Source organism: Notothenia coriiceps, unplaced genomic scaffold (assembly GCF_000735185.1).
Source record: "Notothenia coriiceps isolate Sejong01 unplaced genomic scaffold, NC01 NC01_scaffold00022890, whole genome shotgun sequence".
Lineage (NCBI taxonomy): Eukaryota > Metazoa > Chordata > Actinopteri > Perciformes > Nototheniidae > Notothenia > Notothenia coriiceps.
The window spans coordinates 476,575-482,506 of record NW_011355591.1 but is presented as its reverse complement, the minus strand read 5'-3'; positions in this window follow the sequence as shown (position 1 = coordinate 482,506).

Sequence of the window (5,932 nt, the reverse complement as noted above, 5' to 3'; positions counted from 1 at the left end):
TTGCCTAAAAGTCAAATAAAGACAATTAAAAACCAACTAATAAATCTTGCACATTGGTGGTTTTAATTAATTCAGCCATTCAATTATTCTTTCTGTAATTAAGTCTAAATGCTTAATTACACCAGTGGTTTCTATCTCTCTGCCTTTTAGAAAAGCTATCCAAACCAAAAAATATAAATCACACAAACTATTCTCTTCACTGCGAGTCTTTCTCTCACAAGATGACAATTGTTCACTTAAAGATTGAAAACAACAAAGTGAAGTTATTTTCTAGGCTTGCTAGCAGCATTAGGCTTTTAGCATGCAAATGGTTGCATTAACAACATATATGCCAACATATATTCCACATCAGACTCAAGCTCCAAAAAAAGCTGAGCCGATGTGGCCTGAGTCTGTTTTAGAAGATTACCATTAAGTCAATTGTAAGAGTTTACATTTGAGACAGGCTTAGTAAAAATGGACACTATTCACATATTAAACACGTTTTTTTTTGTTAAACTACTTTGGCACCACTCTCAGGACAAATGGGGCTCATCATGACCAACTGTTGGTGACGCCAAATCTGTAAAAACATGGGAAACGCAGACTAAAGTAAAACCACGTCTTCAGCTAATTTAGTTAGCCAGAATGTCGCCCCAGAAGTATATCCTCATGCAGGTGGCAACTACAGCTAATAAAGAGGGGGAAAACGAGATATTTCTGAAAGCTTTGGAATGCTTGTTCTTATATCCGCTGTTTATAACAGGGTTGGCAGTCAAAGTGGATATATCATAAAGACTAAACGGTTTTTTAAATGCTACATTTTACACAACAATCCCGCAGATTTTGATGTGTATCAGCGATACAGCCTCACAGTGCAATGTGTATCATTCATTATCCATGTGTTCTTAGTCCCACACAAACATACCACCTCAATAATAAAGTGCATGATCCTTTCATTTAATTTAATAATTGTTTTTGTATCCACTCAACATCACCAGAAGATGATTTATATTGAGCCTTGTTGATTAAATCTAGCCTTGACTTCTAATTACAAGGTCACTTCACACGTCAATCAGTCCTTTGCTGTACGTGATAAATGATCAATTACCTAACCAGGCGCTAGGTGTTAGGCAGGTGCATGGAAGATAAACATTATTGCTCTTTACAGGCAATGAGCTTTCTGACAAATGTCCTAATGCATGAATATCATCCAGGTTTTAAAACGTGTTACCACCGTTCATTAGTGAGGAGGGTTTAACCAGGGCTCACAGATACGGCTTTAATTGGGGCTCATTTATACTCAGAAGCCGGTAAGCTTCTTGTTCTGACGATAAATATAAATTATTACAAGTAGAAAAAATAATAATATTCAGTTTGTCAAAATACTGTTGGTTTCTGAGTTGTTTGATTTAAACGTGGACATTTTTTTCGTTGGTTCTTAAACTAAAAGGAAAGTATTCATATCTGACAATTTAAAGACTTGTGTTTATCCTTATCTTACAACATGTTTATCATTCCATTTAGGAAAAGGATCATTTGAAAAAAGTTTGTTTGTTCACGGTAAAATACAAAAATATTATTGAAAGGCATCCTCTTATTCCTACATCTTTCATTATCAGTAATTGTTTGGAGGTGTTAATGTTTCAGTTGTTTGAAATCACATTTCTGAACTTTTTTAACCGCAAAAAGCCATTTAACAAGAGTTAAAATAACAGCAAAGGCAGATTAAATTAGGTAAATGGCATAACAAAGGGACAATTGCTCCTTTTATGCCGTTTTGAGAATTATGTTTTTCAAAGAGTTAGTAAATTACCCTCTTAGCTGCAAAATGGAGCCTCTATTACCTCCATTTAGTGTGCAGCACGCTCCATTTCAAACAAAGAGAAGAAGGGAACAGAGATGGAGAGAGAGGAAGGGGGGAGAAAGAGAGAAAGAGGGAGATTAAACAGACCATTAGACCAAAATGACTCCTGTGAAGAGGGATCAGAAAACAAACAGGGCTTTAGAGAGCTGCTGGCAGCGTCAGCGAGGCAATTACCATCATTATTATTGTGATCATGTTTACAGTGATTATTCGCTGCATAGTTACTTCCTCACCGTGATGCAGCACGATGATGAGGGACAAGCTGTACATTTCACAGTTAAGAAATCTATTGAGAGGACCTGAAACGGGACACATCACTCTTAACTAAATGTAAAAGGAAGAAGAAGGCTGAGGTCATTTAAGGGAGAATTAACCTTCATGGGTGTTTTTTTACTTTAAATGGGTCGAATGTGAATTTAATTGCTCTTCTGTTCCGTTTATTCGTCTGCAAGAGAAATGATTTTGTTCTATAGCAGGTAGCAACCACGATAGAAGAAGAAAAGCTCTTCTTCACCCGACTCACAGTCATTACCTGGAGGCAAAAAACACATTCCCAAACATCATCATGCTCAAAATATCATTGCAGTCAGAAATAAGATATAAACATCAGTACTTACATTTAAAGAAAGGCATCTTGTGTTCCGCTTTCTGTATTTTAAAAAGTTACAAAATGAGCTTCATTACTTTAATATTGTGACAGTGGTGAAAAAAGAACTTAGCTCGTAATAGTAATACATGTAAAAGTCCTGAGTTCAAAATATACCTTAAAGGGGACCTATCATGCAAAATGCACTTTGTGATGTCTTTTATACATAAATATGTGTCCCCGGTGCGTCGGGGAACTCACCCAGTGTCAGAGAATACAACCCTCTCTCTTTTCCTCCATACCCACATCTCTAAAAACGGGGCTACAACGGAGTAGATACAGATTCCATCCGAGCTGACGTCAGCCCGGAATAGTGGGCGGTGACGCTCCGCCTACATGGGCAACGCTCCACCTGCAAACGGACCGCAATCGTTATCAAAAAAGTCCGTCCACACGCAACAGGCACCAGAAACGTGTCCGTTCACACGAGACCGCTCGAAAGCGCTGGAGACGCTGTAGTACATATGCCGAGCCTGTAAGTGGCGCTGTTGTCTGCCACAAAAGCAGCGAAGAAGACTTCCCACGCATGGTTGCCATGGTTGCCCTTCTGTTTATTCTCCGCTGTGGACGCTCTGGCTCTTTTTCTCCCTCCCCGAGGCAAGCGTTTGCTCCTGCTGTAATTCTCTCCGGTAGTCCACCAGCAGATGACAAACACCCACCTCTCTGCCTCTTCCAAGGGACGAGGGGACCGTGCGGCAGAGTTTCAGTTAGATTTTTTTTCGCCGGTCAACATGTCCGTTAAAGTTAAAATCTTCCGGACAAAATTTGAAAAGTGCCGGTCAAAGGTCTTCTTTGTTATTTATTGAGCTTTAAAACAAATGAATAACAACTCTATATAATAATATAAGAATAAAAAACGGAGCCTCTCTTTTCCTCCCCCTCTTCTGAGAGCCCAGCAGCTGATCTCTGGGCACGCCCCCCTCTCCTGCTGGGGGGCGTGGTCAGCTGCAGCTCATTTGCATTAAAGCTACGTCACAGAATCAGTCCTTGCAAAAACAGGGCTGGAAAAGAGTAAATAGAGCGAAATGAGGCATGATGCATGATCTGTTTGGTATTTTGAAAAAAACAACTTCACAGACATGTTTTGTATAGGTATGGCCCTACACTGTATTATTCAAATATAGCATGATGAGTCCACTTTAAGTAAAAGTTCAGAAGTGTTAACCAAAATATACTTAAAGAACCAAAAAATGTAAAGTTATTAGGGATTGGCTGTTTAATATTGTTGTATCATTATACAATATTATAACATTCTGTGTCTATCAATACATTTTTTTTGTATTCGTACTTATTCATTTGTACATTTGGAGCAATGTTTTGATACTTTGTGTACAACTTTATAGATTTCTAGTAAATATGGTACGTAATATAAACAAAAACAGTAAAGGTAGGTAAAAAAAGGTAAAAAATAATTGCCTCAAAATGGAGTAGGAGTATCAAGTGGCAGAAAATGAAAATATTCAAGTAAATTAGAAGTATCTTGAAATCATTGATTATTAAATGCAATAATTGAGTAAATATACTAAGTTCTCGTAAACAGTTGCCCCCCTAAACCTCCAAATCATCTACACAAAACTCCATAGTAGATGTAATCGTAGAACAAGAACTCAAAGTTGTTAAGATTGTTTGCAAAATAAAACTTTTTCTCATTTAATTTGGTGTTTTTCCACTAGTTTAACCCTTTCACTTCATTGTGATATTGTTATTAAATAGTGTGGCGCTCTCTGCCCCTCAGTCGTCTCCTAACGACGGCCTTGTCAGGCGAAGGTGAAAAATATTTCCACAGCAGGTAATTAACTCCTTAATGAGAACCAACCCCGGAGCTGCGTTCACTGTAACCATGGCAACTATAGCCATATTGCACACACACACACACACACACACTCACATACACACCCAATCTTGTCAAAGACAGATCTATATTGCCCTGCCATGCTGATGTTGACAAATGAGCGTCTTTAGCTGTGCAGCCTATTAGCTTTGTCCTTCTTTAAATACGAGCTTCCAGCCGCTTTCATTTGATTTGTCTGATGCATTGTGGGAGGCCGAAGTACGTCCAGCATCGCTGATTTTTTTTTAAATGACTAATTAACCTTTTTGTGCAGTGTGATAATAGCTGCTCGGGGACCCTCTCCTCTCATCTTCCATATTTATTTCCATGTCCTGCCATCTGCCATCTCTCTCTTAATATTCCCTCTGTCTCTAGCTAATGTTCTTTTATTCCACTTTTTCATCTTCCATTCTCTCTTTTTACCCTCCCCCTGCTCCCCCACCCCCTTTAGTGGTCTGTCTCTGTGCAGCCTGATTGCTGATAATCACTCTGGGTCTGTTTCTGTGACTAATGGGTCTATTAGAGTGGGATGGAGGACGTATGGTCACCAGGCAGCGTCCCCTCACTCATGGTTTCCACTATTCTCTTCCTCCCTTCCTCCCTTCCTCCCTTCCTTCCACACATGCTATCGCGTGTCTCGTTTGTGTGATTTAAATGGGATGTGTGGCTCAGTATTTGGAACGTGACAGAAGCAGTGCCAGGTTTCAGGACTTTGATGGCTGTGTTGGACCTGTGAACCAGAACGAGGTGTGAATTTATGGCGCTGTAAAGATTTAAAAAGTCGTCTGTTGGTTGTGTGTCGATGAGGAAAAGACAGGCACTAGTGCAAAGACATATTTTCACCTAGAAGAAAGATTGTAGTCATGATATCCATGGGTCATCGTAAAGCAGCTGATTAACGCTCGTGGGTTTCAACAGTGACAAAAGGGTGAAATACTCTGATGTTTGGCTGCACAATTCTTGGAACTATAATTGAATTCGCAAAATAAACAAGTACAACATTTAAATCGCAGGAAGTGCAATATTTAGTAAAGGGAAAATATCTGAATGAAGTATTGTGGTTTGGTACAAATCCTGTACAATAAATAACATTTCTATGCATTTTTTGAAGGATAATGTAAAAAAATTGCCATACCCTCATTTCACAGATCATTTAGCATTATCAGTCAAAATAAATTGCAATAAGTTATTTTAACTAAATTGTTCAGCAGTAAGTATGTCAGACATTCATAGGGATAAGGGATAACAAATATTGAATAGCTGACAACATATTTGTTAGCAACACACATCATGAGGGCAATAGGTATTAAAACAATATTGAGTCATATTATAATATTATGCTGCATATTTTTATGGTTAAGTGTAATGTTTGAGTGTCGAAGCTGCAGTCTGTGTTACTGCTTACATATCACACAGAGCAGAGGTCTAACTCATGCTAAAATGCCAGCTTGCATGCAGCTCTTGCTTGCAGGAAGGTGTGTGTGTGTGTGTGTGTGTGTGTGTGTGTGTGTGTGTGTGTGTGTGTGTGTGTGTGTGTGTGTGTGTGTGTGTGTGTGTGTGTGTGTGTGTGTGTGTGTGTGTGTGTAGTAGTTATTACGTAGTATACGTA